This window comes from Oncorhynchus masou, chromosome 26 (assembly GCF_036934945.1).
Source record: "Oncorhynchus masou masou isolate Uvic2021 chromosome 26, UVic_Omas_1.1, whole genome shotgun sequence".
NCBI classification, from domain to species: domain Eukaryota; kingdom Metazoa; phylum Chordata; class Actinopteri; order Salmoniformes; family Salmonidae; genus Oncorhynchus; species Oncorhynchus masou.
The window spans coordinates 11,567,519-11,583,180 of NC_088237.1; the positions used below are offsets into that span (position 1 = coordinate 11,567,519).

General features: G+C 46.7%; 1 protein-coding gene across 1 annotated transcript in view; it reads right to left on the reverse strand.

Annotated features, from left to right (window-relative positions):
* The window catches only part of LOC135514796 (cyclic AMP-responsive element-binding protein 3-like protein 2), a 33,785-nt gene that overhangs the window by 9,312 nt on the left and 8,811 nt on the right, over positions 1-15,662 (reverse strand). The window lies entirely within an intron of this gene.

The following is a 15,662-nucleotide window of genomic DNA, read 5'->3' on the forward strand; positions in this document are numbered from 1 at the left end:
TGGTTCATAGCTACATTGAAAGAGCGCGCAGCAACAGTAGTTCATCGTGTCTTCTGTGAGCCAGTGGAGGACAGGGACAATACAGTATACAGTGCCTTGCAAAAGTATTCGGCCCCCTTGAACTTTGCGACCTTTTGCCACATTTCAGGCTTCAAACATAACGATATAAAACTGTATTTTTTTTGTGAAGAATTAACAACAAGTAGGACACAATCATGAAGTGGAACGACATTTATTGGATATTTCAAACTTTAAAAAATAATCAAAAACTGAAAAATTGGGCGTGCAAAATTATTCAGCCCCTTTACCTTCAGTGCAGCATACTCTCTCCAGAAGTTCAGTGAGGATCTCTAAATGATCCAATGTTGACCTAAATGACTAATGATGATAAATACAATCCACCTGTGTGTAATCAAGTCTCCGTATAAATGCACCTGCACTGTGATAGTCTCAGAGGTCCGTTAAAAGCCCAGAGAGCATCATGAAGAACAAGGAACACACCAGGCAGGTCCGAGATACTGTTGTGAAGAAGTTTAAAGCCGGATTTGGATACAAAAAGATTTCCCAAGCTTTAAACATCCCAAGGAGCACTGTGCAAGCGATAATATTGAAATGGAAGGAGTATCAGACCACTGCAAATCTACCAAGACCTGGCCGTCCCTCTAAACTTTCAGCTCATACAAGTAGAAGACTGATCAGAGATGCAGCCAAGAGGCCCATGATCACTCTGGATGAACTGCAGAGATCTACAGCTGAGGTGGGAGACTCTGTCCATAGGACAACAATCAGTCATATATTGCACAAATCTGGCCTTTATGGAAGAGTGGCAAGAAGAAAGCCATTTCTTAAAGATATCCATAAATGTCATTTAAAGTTTGCCACAAGCCACCTGGGAGACACACCAAACATGTGGAAGAAGGTGCTCTGCTCAGATGAAACCAAAATTGAACTTTTTGGCAACAATGCAAAACGTTATGTTTGGCGTAAAAGCAACACAGCTCATCACCCTGAACACACCATACCCACTGTCAAACATGGTGGTGGCAGCATCATGGTTTGGGCCTGCTTTTCTTCAGCAGGGACAGGGAAGATGGTTAAAATTGATGGGAAGATGGATGGAGCCAAATACAGAACCATTCTGGAAGAAAACCTGATGGAGTCTGCAAAAGACCTGAGACTGGGACGGAGATTTGTCTTCCAACAAGACAATGATCCAAAACATAAAGCAAAATCTACAATGGAATGGTTCAAAAATAAACATATCCAGGTGTTAGAATGGCCAAGTCAAAGTCCAGACCTGAATCCAATCGAGAATCTGTGGAAAGAACTGAAAACTGCTGTTCACAAATGCTCTCCATCCAACCTCACTGAGCTTGAGCTGTTTTGCAAGGAGGAATGGGAAAAAAATTCAGTCTCTCGATGTGCAAAACTGATAGAGACATACCCCAAGCGACTTACAGCTGTAATCGCAGCAATAGGTGGCGCTACAAAGTATTAACTTAAGGGGGCTGAATAATTTTGCACGCCCAATTTTTCAGTTTTTGATTTGTTAAAAAAGTTTGAAATATCCAATAAATGTCGTTCCACTTCATGATTGTGTCCCACTTGTTGTTGATTCTTCACAAAAAAATACAGTTTTATATCTTTATGTTTGAAGCCTGAAATGTGGCAAAAGGTCGCAAAGTTCAAGGGGGCCGAATACTTTCGCAAGGCACTGTATAGCCTAGACTTACAAGAAAACTGTTGAATAGAAGACAGTTGCCCGTTTGCGAACACAAAAAAAGTGCTTTCGGTTGGTTTCACGCAATGATGTACAGTGCCTTCGGAAAGCATTCCGGACACTTTACTTCGACCACTTCTTCGTTACGTTACAGCCGTATTCTAAAATGGATTAAACAAAAACATCTACAGTACCCCATAATGACAAAGCGAAAACAGGTTGAGAAATGTTTGCACTTTTTTTTTTAAGAAACAGAAATATCTTATTTACATAATATTCAGACCCTTTGCTATGAGACTTTAAATTGAGCTCAGGTGCATCCCGTTTCCAATGATCATCCTTGACATGTTTGTACAGCTTGATTGGAGTCCACCTGTGGTAAATTTAATTGATATGACATGATTTAGAAAGGCAAACACCTGTCTATGTAAGGTCCCTCAGTTGACAGTGATGTCTGAGCAAAAACCAAGCCATGAGGTCGAAGGAATTGTCCATAGAGCTCCGAGACAAGATTGTGTCGAGGCACGGATATGGGGAAGGGTACCAAAAAGTAGCATTGAAGGTCCCCAAGAACACAGTGGCCTCCATCATTGTTCAATGGAAGAAGTTTGGAACCACCAAGACTCTTCCGAGAGCCCTCCACCAATCAGGCCTTTATGGCAGAGTGGCCAGACAGAAGCCACTCCTCAGTAAAAGGCACATGACAGCCTGCTTGGAGTTTGCCAAAAGGGACCTAAAGACTCTCAGATCATGAAAAACAAGATTCTCTGGTCTGATGAAACCATGATTGGCCTGAATTCCAAGCGTCACATCTGGAGGAAGCCTGACACCATCCCTACAGTGAAGCATGGTGGTGGCAACAGTACAGCGAGATCCTTGATGAAAACTTGCTCCAGAGCGCTCAGGACCTCAGACTGGGGCGAAGGTTCACCTTCCAACAGGACAATGACCCTAAGCACATAGGCAAGACAACGCAGGAATGACTTCGGGACAAGTCTCTGAATGCCCTTGAGTGGCCCATCCAGAGCCCGGACTTGAACCCGATCGAATATCTCTGGAGAGACCAGAAAATAGCTGCGCCAAGACAGCGCTTGAAAGGATCTACAGAGAAGATTGGGAGAGACTCCACAAATACAGATGTGCCAACCTTGTAGCATCATACCCAAGAAGACTCGAGGCTGTAATCGCTTCCAAAGGTGCTTCAACAAAGTACTGAGTAAAGGGTCTGAATAAATGTGATATTTATGGGGTATTGTGTGTAGATTTAGGAGGGGAAAAAAAACAATTTTATAAATTTTAGAATAAGGCTGCTACCTAACAAAATGTGGAAAAAGTCAAGCGGTCTGAATACTTCCCAAATTCAATGTATATAAACCCTGAATTGCTGTTGCTATGCATTGGCCATTGAAAGGCTTTGAAGCCACCAGTTAGCCATATTGTCACTCCCTAGTAGGAGCAGTCCTCCATGGAAATGAATGGAATTCAACAGTATTTCAAATACACATTTCAAGGACAAAATTGCATGTCTTTAAGTATTTTTCTGTTGTAGTTGGGACAGTAACATTATTATGAATTTGTATGTTTAGCGCACATTATATACAAGTACGCATTTAGGCGTCTGCAATATAATAAATCTGACTAAAATGAATGTAGACAATGTATTTCTATACCTTCCAAAATATTACCACAGCAGTCATCTAGTGTATATATAAATAATTGATTTCACTGCCTCTGCACGCCCAATTCTGGTGAGTTCAACGCTTAATTTGGTTTCTCTCTTTACTGAGGCCTGGGGGTGTACTCAACCGTTTAAGAACCAAACAGAACGAAAAGGGGTGGGACCTACCTGAATTTGTCCAATAGAAACTCTTGTTTTTGGTGCAAAACCTTTCCCGTTTGGAGTAAACAGGTTTCTGTTACAAAACGTTTTGCAACAGATGAAATGTTTTGCAACAGAATTGGCGTAATGAATAGGCCTACACCCCTGGTTAGAGCACTAACTAGGTTATGATGCAAAGTATGGTGTTATTCTAGAGTTCAGCACTGATATTTCCACAAATTTAACCAGTGGTGGGATGACTAGGATCATTTTATCGTCCCTGTTCTTTCTGGTGTACAGTCTCTGTCACTGAGAATGTCACCCATTTTTGAATCAGGCCGCTGGATGGATTACAAGTAACAGAGTTCTGCGTTCTGGACTTGTATTGAACTGCATTACTGATGTGGGATCTTAATTCGAGCCACTTTGCTATAGCAGGAAAATAATCCTTCAGAAACAGGAAATGTCAATTATTATGTGGATTATAATTCATGGACATTTTTGTCGGGATTGATACATTTTTCGTGAGAGAAATTGAAGTATTTCCTTTTAAAGTGGAAATTGCAATCTTCAGAAGCCTTTTTAAACCTAAAATACACAATACGTTTTGAACTTCCTGTATTTCTGGAAAGTTCTCCTGCAACAGGGTGATCAAATTAAGACCCTACATCTGTAAGCGTCAGGGAACCTTATATCTTCAAACTCTCCCATCCTATACCCCGACTACTACATATCTCCATAGACATACACTACCGTTCACAAGTTTGGGGTCACTTAGACATTTCGTTGTTTTTGAAAGAAAAGCACATTTTTTGTCCATTAAAATAACATCAAATTGATCAAAAATACAGTGTAGACATTGTTAATGTTGTAAATGACTGTTGTAGCTGGAAACAGCAGATTGTTAATGGAATATCTACATAGGCGTACAGAGGCTCATTATCAACAATCATCACTCCTGTGTTCCCATGGCACGTTGTGTTAGCTAATCCAAGTTTATAATTTTAAAAGGCTAATTGATCATTAGAAAACCCTTTTGCAATTATGTTGGCACAGCTGAAGATGTTTGTTCTGATTAAAGAAGCAATAAAACTGTCCTTCTTTAGACTAGTTGAGTATCTGGAGCATTTGTGGGTTCGATTACAGGCTTAAAATGGACAGAAACAAAGAAAGGTCTTTGTTTCTGGCCATTTTGAGCTTGTAATCGAACCCACAAATGCTGATGCTCCAGGTTCTCAACTAGTCTAAAGGAGGACCGTTTTATTGCTTCTTTAATCAGAACAACAGTTTTCAGCTGTGCTAACATAATTGCAAAAGGGTTTTCTAATGATCACTTTGATGTTATTTTAATGGACCAGGACCAAAAAAAATGTTTTTATTTCAAAAACAAGGACATTTCTAAGTGACCTCAAACTTTTGAACGGTAGTGTATAATGTCTGTGTGTGTGTCTGTGTGTGTGTGTGTGTGTGTGTGTGTGTGTGTGTGTGTGTGTGTGTGTGTGTGTGTGTGTGTGTGTGTGTGTGTGTGTGTGATGTTGTACAGTAGGGAACAGTGTTACTGTAGAGCTGAGGGAAAGGGAGGAGGGAGGGATGTTTCAATGTGTTGTTCATTAACAAATATCCACAGAGACAACACCCTCTTTATGAAACAAAGGCCTTTTCACTCACACAAAATAAAGGCAACCTCGACAACTTCCACAGCTGCTTAGATAGAAAACAGCAGTCTTTAACTTCCTGTTGAAAACTAAGAAGAAGAACACCCGACATTTAAAGTATGCACATCATTAAAACTAATAGGCCTACAGATTTCACAGTAATGCTAAGAAGCGTTACTCCATAGGATTTGGAGCCAACTGTTCAGGTTGTATTGCAGTATCCTGGAAACCACTTGAGTAAGCCAAACAGTTATTGACCTGATTCCACCCAAAAATCAGTTCCCTGGAAGTGCATGCATAACTAATAACCTTCACCTGCTCTAGACTACAGTTCTGTCTCCGGGCAGAACTCACAGACCTGAGCCAATAGGAGCATTAGTCAGACAGGGCCTGTCTCTAAACTGCTACAGCAGGGGATAGGAAGCATCTGGAGAACGTGTCTTGCTAGCATCTCAGGGAGTGGGCAGAGAAAACACTTCATGGGTATCATCGAGTTGGAAAACAGAGAGCAACATTCAGAGGGAAAGGGTGGAATGGCAAATAGGAAAGAGAAGACAGCAGGCGGAAAATGTGATGAACACCCTGGAGAATGTGAAAGGAGTAAGAAGGAGAGGGGGAGAGAGAGAGAGAGAGAGAGAGAGAGAGAGAGAGAGAGAGAGAGAGAGAGAGAGAGAGAGAGAGAGAGAGAGAGAGAGGGAGCACAAGGAGAAAGGGAGCGCAAGGAGAGAAGGGTGGAAATGGCAGGAAGCCAGGCATGTGGGTTCAATTACAGTCTGGTTCAGGCCAAGACAGAGAGAGAGAGAGAGCGAGAGAGAGCGCAAGAGAGAGCGCGAGAGCAAGAGAGAGAGAAAGGGAGGCTGAGGGAGTGAGACAAAACTGACCACTCGCCATTGAAATGTTCTTTCCTCTCTTTTCCCACTTGTAACATTTTCTACATGTCCGGCTGGAAGGGAACTCAATACAAATGCTAGTCTGTCCAGAGGGCCTGCCCCAGTAGAGTCAGAGTGACCTCTTTACCCGACTCTTACACGTTAAACATCCTGTTACATACCGAGTTATACACTAGTCAATTCCCTATATGGCTCTATATACTCTAAAACACCATAGGAAACACTCAGTCCTGTACACATGATTTAAATAGTGCACAAACAACTCCAACTCTCCATAAGGAGTTATGTGGGTATATAAGGAGTAGGAATTCAGATCCTTTCAGGCATGCCTCTCTGCAATCCTCTAACAGGCCTGGTGTGTGTTTAGTCAGTATGTTTATACTAACACACACACACAAAATGGGCCTCGTGTTAACTGTGTTTAAAAAGTGTCTCGCCCTGCATCTGGCCTGTGCTTTTGGGTAGGGGAGAAGAGAGAGGGGTAGAGAGGTGGAAGGGGAGGGGAAAAGAGAGGAGAGAGAAGGAGAGACAAGTTGGAAGAGAGGTGAGGGGAGAGGAGAGAGAGGGGTGAGCGGAGAGGAGAGAGAGGGGCGAGGAGAGAGGAGAAAGGACTGCTGGCTACGTCACACCGAATCACTAACCAACAGACAACAATTTACAATTTACACTGACGCTCACGTCTCCGAGCAACAGAACAGCCGTCCCCAGCGATTGTCACACAGGAAACTCTGGACCCTTACCAGGACAACCACTGACAGACACACCCCTATCTATCATGTTTGTCCCTTGTCGTCATGTGTTGTGTGACAGTTATGGTTTGGTGAGACAATGATTGTGATAGTGATTATGGTGAGAAAACTGTTGGGTGTTGACTAGCTTTAGAAGAGGAGGAAGAAGAAGAGGAAGAGAAGGGAGGAGAGGAAATTATCTCTGGCAGTCTTCTATGGTGTTGGAGGTCTCTAGGGAGAGGTTAGACTCTGTGGAGGCCTACTGAACCACAACCCTCTCCCTCTCTGTCATTACCTTGGCTATTCAGGGACATAAAATGGAGGAGGGGGCTGGGGCGGTGGGGTTGTGGTGGTGTGTGAGGCCTAGGCGTGCAGGGGGATGTGGGTCATTGGGTTGGGCTCCCTCTGGTCCAGAGGTGCTACTGTTGCTCCTGATGGGAGAGAATGACTCTTTGTCTCAGGCCTGGCACAGTGGGAGCTGGAGTGGGGGTGAGGGATGGGTGAGGTAATGAGGTGTTGTTAGGGGTGTTTGGGTGAGGGGCTGTAACCTAACTCTCTGACTCCATCTCCAACAGGTAGACGGACGGTTTCTGCACAACCACATACCCACACGACAGAGTAGGGCCTACGGGGCTACTGTTGGATTACAGGCAACATCCGCACCGAGCTAAAGGCTAGAGCTGCCGCTTTCAAGGAGCACGACACTAATCCGGACGGTTATAAGAAATCCTGCTATGCACTCAGACGAATCATCAAACAGGCAAAGCTTCAATACAGGACTAAGATTGAATCCTACTACACCGGCTCTGAAATGGACTAGAAAAGGGAAACCCAGCCGCGAGCTGCCCTATGACGCGAGCCTACCAGACGAGCTAAATGCCTTTTATGCTCGCTTCGAGGCAAGCAACACTGAAGCATGCATGAGAGCACAGGCTGTTCCAGATGACTGTTTGATCGTGCCCTCCGTAGCTGATGTGAGCAAGACCTTTAAATAGGTCAACATTCACAAGGCCGTGGGGCCAGATGGATTACCAGGACGTATACTCAGAGCACGTGCGGACCACCTGGCAAGTGACTTCCCTGACATTTCCAACCTGTAATACCTACATGTTTCAAGTAGACCGCCACTAAATTATTACCGCCCCGTAGCACTCAAGTCGGTAGCCATGAAGTGCTTTGAGAGGCTGGTCATGACTCACATCAACTCCATCAACCAAGAAGCCCTAGACCCACTCAAATTCGCATACCGCCCCAACAGATCCACAGACAACGCAATCTCATCCCACCTGGACAAAAGGAACACCTATGTGAGAAGGCTGTTCTTTGGCTAGACCTCAGCATTCAACACCATAGTGCCCACAAAGCTCATTGCTAAGCTAAGGACCCTGGAACTAAACGCCTCCCTCTGCAACTGGATCCTAGACTTCCTAATGGACCGCCCCCAAGTGGTAACAGTAGGCAACAACACATCTGCCATGCTGATCCTCAACACTGGGGCCCCTCAGGGGTGTGTGCTTAGTCTCTCCTGTACTTCCTGTTCACCCACGACTGCATGGCCAAGCATGACTCCAACAACATCATTAAGTTTGCTGACGACACAACAGTGGAAGGCGTGATCACAAACAATGATGAGACGGTCTATAGGGAGGAGGTCAGAGAACTGGCAGTGTGATTTCAGGACAACAACCTCTCCCTCAATGTGAACAAGACAAAAGAGCTGATCGTGGACTACAGGAAAAGGAGGGCCAAACAGGCCCCCATTAACATCAACGGGGCTGTAGCGCCGCGGGTCGAGAGTTTCAAGTTCCTTGGCGTCCACATCAACAAAATATCATGCTCCAAACACACCAAGAAAGGGCACGACAACACCTTTTCCCCCTCAGGAGACATGGGTCCCCAGATCTTCAAAATGTTCTACAGTTGCACCATCGAGGGTATCCTGACCGGTTGCATCCCCACCTGGTATGGCAACTGCTCGGCATCCGACCGCAAGGCGCTACAGAGGGTAGTGCGTACGGCCCGGTACATCACTGGGACCAGATTTCTTTGCCTCCTGGGACCTATATACTAGGCGGTGTCAGAGGAAGGCCCAAACAATTGTCAAAGACTCGTCATCCAAGTCATAGACTGTTCTCTCAGCTACCGTACGGCAAGCATTACCGGAGCGCCAAGTCTAGGTCGAAAAGGCTCATTAACAGCTTCTACCACCAAGCCATAAGACTGCTGAACAAGTCGCATCTACACTTCGGTCCGCAGGAGATACTGCTAGCTAGCTAGCCAACAGCTAGCCAACGTCTACCGAATAAGAACTTCAACAACCCGGTCAACATTCCGCTTCGCTCCACAGGTAGTATCACATTTTCATTTCACCTCATTACAGTACAACGGTTTGATTTGTTTGATCGTAGCTAGCTAGCTACATAGCCGTCTTTGTATCTAAGACAATTGTGTAGTCTAGAGCGATTTTCTAGGTTAGCTAGCCAGCTATTGTCGTTCTTTTAACGTAACGTAACGTAATCAACACTGCTAGCTAGCCGACTAGCCCCCGAATAGCAGCACTGTAGAAACTATTACACTCGACGGAACGACTTGATTAGTGTAGTGTCAACAACGCAGCCACTGCCTGCTAGCCTACAAAGTCATCAACGCAGCCACTGCCAGCTAGCCTACTCCAGCAGTACTGTATCATTTCAATCATTTTAGTCAATACGATTCTTGCTACGTAAGCTTAACTTTCTGAACATTCGAGACGTGTAGTCCACTTGTCATTCCAATCTCCTTTGCATTAGCGTAGCCTCTTCTGTAGCCTGTCAACTATGTGTCTATCTATCCCTGTTCTCTCCTCTCTGCACAGACCATACAAACGCTCCACACCGCGTGGCCGCGGACACCCTAATCTGGTGGTCCCTGCGCGCACGACCCACGTGGAGTTCCAGGTCTCCGGTAGCCTCTGGAACTGCCGATCTGCGGCCAACAAGGCAGAGTTCATCTCAGCCTATGCCTCCCTCCAGTCCCTCGACTTCTTGGCACTGACGGAAACATGGATCACCACAGATAACACTGCTACTCCTACTGCTCTCTCTTCGTCCGCCCACGTGTTCTCGCACACCCCGAGAGCTTCTGGTCAGCGGGGTGGTGGCACCGGGATCCTCATCTCTCCCAAGTGGTCATTCTCTCTTTCTCCCCTTACCCATCTGTCTATCGCCTCCTTTGAATTCCATGCTGTCACAGTTACCAGCCCTTTCAAGCCTAACATCCTTATCATTTATCGCCCTCCAGGTTCCTCGGAGAGTTCATCAATGAGCTTGATGCCTTGATAAGCTCCTTTCCTGAGGACGGCTCACCTCTCACAGTCCTGGGCGACTTTAACCTCCCCACGTCTACCTTTGACTCATTCCTCTCTGCCTCCTTCTTTCCACTCCTCTCCTCTTTTGACCTCACCCTCTCACCTTCCCCCTACTCACAAGGCAGGCAATACGCTCGACCTCATCTTTACTAGATGCTGTTCTTCCACTAACCTCATTGCAACTCCCCTCCAAGTCTCCGACCACTACCTTGTATCCTTTTCCCTCTCGCTCTCATCCAACACTTCCCACACTGCCCCTACTCGGATGGTATCGTGCCGTCCCAACCTTCGCTCTCTCTCCCCGCTACTCTCTCCTCTTCCATCCTATCATCTCTTCCCTCTGCTCATACCTTCTCAAACCTATCTCCTGATTCTGCCTCCTCAACCCTCCTCTCTTCCCTTTCTGCATCCTTTGACTCTCTATGTCCCCTATCCTCCAGGCCGGCTCGGTCCTCCCCTCCCGCTCCGTGGCTCGACGACTCATTGCGAGCTCACAGAACAGTGCTCCGGGCAGCCGAGCGGAAATGGAGGAAAACTCGCCTCCCTGCGGACCTGGCATCCTTTCACTCCCTCCTCTCTACATTTTCCTCCTCTGTCTCTGCTGCTAAAGCCACTTTCTACCACTCTAAATTCCAAGCATCTGCCTCTAACCCTAGGAAGCTCTTTGCCACCTTCTCCTCCCTCCTGAATCCTCCTCCCCTCCCCCCCCTCCTCCCTCTCTGCAGATGACTTCGTCAACCATTTTGAAAAGAAGGTCGACGACATCCGATCCTCGTTTGCTAAGTCAAACGACACCGCTGGTTCTGCTCACACTGCCCTACCCTGTGCTCTGACCTCTTTCTCCCCTCTCTCCAGATGAAATCTCGCTTCTTGTGACGGCCGGCCGCCCAACAACCTGCCCGCTTGACCCTATCCCCTCCTCTCTTCTCCAGACCATTTCCGGAGACCTTCTCCCTTACCTCACCTCGCTCATCAACTCATCCCTGACCGCTGGCTACGTCCCTTCCGTCTTCAAGAGAGCGAGAGTTGCACCCCTTCTGAAAAAACCTACACTCGATCCCTCCGATGTCAACAACTACAGACCAGTATCCCTTCTTTCTTTTCTCTCCAAAACTCTTGAACGTGCCGTCCTTGGCCAGCTCTCCCGCTATCTCTCTCAGAATGACCTTCTTGATCCAAATCAGTCAGGTTTCAAGACTAGTCATTCAACTGAGACTGCTCTTCTCTGTATCACGGAGGCGCTCCGCACTGCTAAAGCTAACTCTCTCTCCTCTGCTCTCATTCTTCTAGACCTATCGGCTGCCTTCGATACTGTGAACCATCAGATCCTCCTCTCCACCCTCTCCGAGTTGGGCATCTCCGGCGCGGCCCACGCTTGGATTGCGTCCTACCTGACCGGTCGCTCCTACCAGGTGGCGTGGCGAGAATCTGTCTCCTCGCCACGCGCTCTCACCACTGGTGTCCCCCAGGGCTCTGTTCTAGGCCCTCTCCTATTCTCGCTATACACCAAGTCACTTGGCTCTGTCATAACCTCACATGGTCTCTCCTATCATTGCTATGCAGACGACACACAATTAATCTTCTCCTTTCCCCCTTCTGATGACCAGGTGGCGAATCGCATCTCTGCATGTCTGGCAGACATATCAGTGTGGATGACGGATCACCACCTCAAGCTGAACCTCGGCAAGACGGAGCTGCTCTTCCTCCCGGGGAAGGACTGCCCGTTCCATGATCTCGCCATCACGGTTGACAACTCCATTGTGTCCTCCTCCCAGAACGCTAAGAACCTTGGCGTGATCCTGGACAACACCCTGTCGTTCTCAACTAACATCAAGGCGGTGGCCCGTTCCTGTAGGTTCATGCTCTACAACATCCGCAGAGTACGACCCTGCCTCACACAGGAAGCGGCGCAGGTCCTAATCCAGGCACTTGTCATCTCCCGTCTGGATTACTGCAACTCGCTGTTGGCTGGGCTCCCTGCCTGTGCCATTAAACCCCTACAACTCATCCAGAACGCCGCAGCCCGTCTGGTGTTCAACCTTCCCAAGTTCTCTCACGTCACCCCGCTCCTCCGCTCTGTCCACTGGCTTCCAGTTGAAGCTCGCATCCGCTACAAGACCATGGTGCTTGCCTACGGAGCTGTGAGGGGAACGGCACCGCAGTACCTCCAGGCTCTGATCAGGCCCTACACCCAAACAAGGGCACTGCGTTCATCCACCTCTGGCCTGCTCGCCTCCCTACCACTGAGGAAGTACAGTTCCCGCTCAGCCCAGTCAAAACTGTTCGCTGCTCTGGCCCCCCAATGGTGGAACAAACTCCCTCACGACGCCAGGACAGCGGAGTCAATCACCACCTTCCGGAGACACCTGAAACCCCACCTCTTCAAGGAATACCTAGGATAGGATAAAGTAATCCTTCTCACCCCCCCTTAAATGATTTAGATGCACTATTGTAAAGTGGCTGTTCCACTGGATGTCAGAAGGTGAATTCACCAATTTGTAAGTCGCTCTGGATAAGAGCGTCTGCTAAATGACTTAAATGTAAATGTAATAAAATGGCCACCCGGATTATGTACATTGACCCCCCCTTTGCTTTTACACTGCTGCTACCCGCTGTTTATTATCTATGCATAGTCACGTTACCACTACCTAAACTCAGCAACAACAAAAAACATCCTCTCACTGTCAACTGCGTTTATTTCAGCAAACTTAACATGTGTAAATATATGTATGAACATAACAAGATTCAACAACTGAGACATAAACTGAACAAGTTCCCCAGACATGTGACTAACAGAAATTGAATAATGTGTCCCTGAACAAAGGGGGGGGGGTCAAAATCAAAAATAACAGTCAGTATCTGGTGTGGCCACCAGCTGCGAGATGTTACCCCACTCTTCCACCAAGGCACCTTCAAGTTCCCGGACATTTCTGGGGGGAATGGCCCTAGCCCTCACCCTCCGATCCAACAAATCCCAGACATGCTCAATGGGATTGAGATCCAGGCTCTTCGCTGGCCATGGCAGAACACTGTCATTCCTTGCAGGAAATCACACACAGAACGAGCAGTATGGATGGTGGCATTGTCATGCTGGAGGGTCATGTCAGGATAAGCCTGCAGGAAGGGTACCACATGAGGGAGGAGGATGTCTTCCCTGTAACGCACAGCGTTGAGATGCAATGACAACAAGCTCAGTCCGATGATGCTGTGACACACCGCCCCAGACCGTGAAGGATCCTCCACCTCCAAATCGATCCCGCTCCAGAGTACAGGCCTCGGTGTAACACTCGTTCCTTCAACGATAAACGTGAATCCGACCATCACCCCTGGTGAAACAAAACCGCGGCTCGTCAATGAAGAGCAATTTTTGCCAGTCCTGTCTGGTTTGTGCCCATAGGCGATGTTGTTGCCGGTGATGTCTGGTGGGGACCTGCCTTACAATGACCGTTCCACAGGTGCAAGTTCATTAATTGTTTATGGTTCATTGAACAAGCATGGGAAACAGTGTTTAAACCCTTTACAATGAAGATCTGTGAAGTTATTTGGATTTTTATGAATTATCTTTGAAAGACAGGGTCCTGAAAAAGGGACGTTTTGTTTTTTGCTGAGTTTGTATGTACAAATTAACTCAACTAACCTGTAAGCCTGCATATTGACTCAGTACCGGTACCCCATGTACATAGCCTTGTTATTATTTTACTTTTTATTTTATTTAGTAAACATTTTCTTAACTCTATTTCTTGAACTGCATTGTTGGCTAAGGGCTTGTAAGTCAGCATTTCACGACAAGGTCTACACCTGTTGTATTCGGTGTATGTGACAAATACAATTTGATTTGATTGAAGTCGAGAGGGATGAGAATGGTTTGAAATCATTTTTGTAGTGTTCTGTAATTGCTGACCCTCCAGGGCATAAATGTGTGTGTGTTTGTGTGTGTTTAGTGTGCTTCGGCAAAGAGAGGAAGTTGGTTAAGCATGGGGGAAGGGAAGAGGCGGAATTGATGATGCAATACCTTCCCCTGAAAAAAACAGATGTGCACCGAAAGAGAGAGGAAGAAATTACACTCTCTCACACACACACACACATATATATATAAACCATGTCTGTGTAAGTGTGCGCGCGCATTAGGCTGTACCTTGCCCTGGACTCTTTCTTGTGAACGGACACAGTGATAATGACACACACACACATTCACGGCACATGTGCATTTCCCTTGGATCCCTTCCATGTGCAACCTAGTCATGTAGCATTAGTCATTGCATCACAGCCAGCACGTCCCTCCTAACTCTAACCCCGAAGACTGATGGCTCAGATAGGAGGCAGGACAGAGTGTCTTCAACAGATGATCAACTCAAAACAACTATGATAAAGACTGAGGCCCTGTTCTGACTGTTGTGGTTGGCTGATATTGGTGTTATTCCCGGCAGGAATGAACACATACCAGGCCTGGAGCTCCAGCTGCGTCTGGGGGTTATCACGTGCTGACGGCAGGACAGAGGCCCAGAAACAGGGCTCAGACTGGGGTTTCAGACTGGGGGGGCTGGGACTGAAGGAACCAACTGAAGCCAGGGTTGTGTTCCTGTCCTTTGGACCAATGCAATGCTACGATCCAATCCCATGGTCATGCTCCACATGTTTTAAACGGAACACTGAACCATTCATTTCAACCAAACATGACCGCTATGTGACCCAGTTCTCCCCCTCTGGGCAGGGTGAAGGGTTAGGGGTCAGAATGACCGATGAGACCCACTGATTGGATAGGATTAGGTGGAGGAGTGGGGGAGGGGGTTGTCTGTAATTCCAGGATACTACTACCAGTGGGTGTGACGACAACACAGAGTTACACATGGAGTAAAACAAACATACAGTCAATAATAGAGTAGAAAAATAAGTCTATATACAATGTGAGCAAGTGAGGTGAGATAAGGGAGGTAAAGGCAAAAAAAGGCCATGGTGGCTAAGTAAATACAATATAGCAAGTAAAACATTGGAATGGTAGATTTGCAGTGGAGGAATGTGCAAAGTAGAGATAGAAATAATGGGGTGCAAAGGAGCAAAATAAATAAATAAATACGGTAGGGGATGAGGTAGTTGTTTGGGCTAAATTATAGATGGGTTGTGTACAGGTACAGTAAGCACCAGCTGTCAGTACAGGTGCTGCTCTGACAGCTGGTGCTTAAAGCTAGTGAGGGAAATAAGTGTTTCCAGTTTCAGAGATTTTTGTAGTTTGTTCCAGTCATTGGCATCAGAGAACTGGAAGGAGAGGCGGCCAAAGGTTTTTGGTTTTGGGGGTGACCAGAGATATACCTCCTGGAGCGCGTGCTACAGGTGGGTGATGCTATGGTGACCAGCGAGCTTAGATAAGGGGGGACTTTACCTAGCAGGGTCTTGTAGATGACATGGAGCCAGTGGGTTTGGCGATGAGTATGAAGCGAGGGCCAGCCAACGAGAGCGTACAGGTCACAGTGGTGGGTAGTATATGGGGCTTTGGAGACAAAACGGAT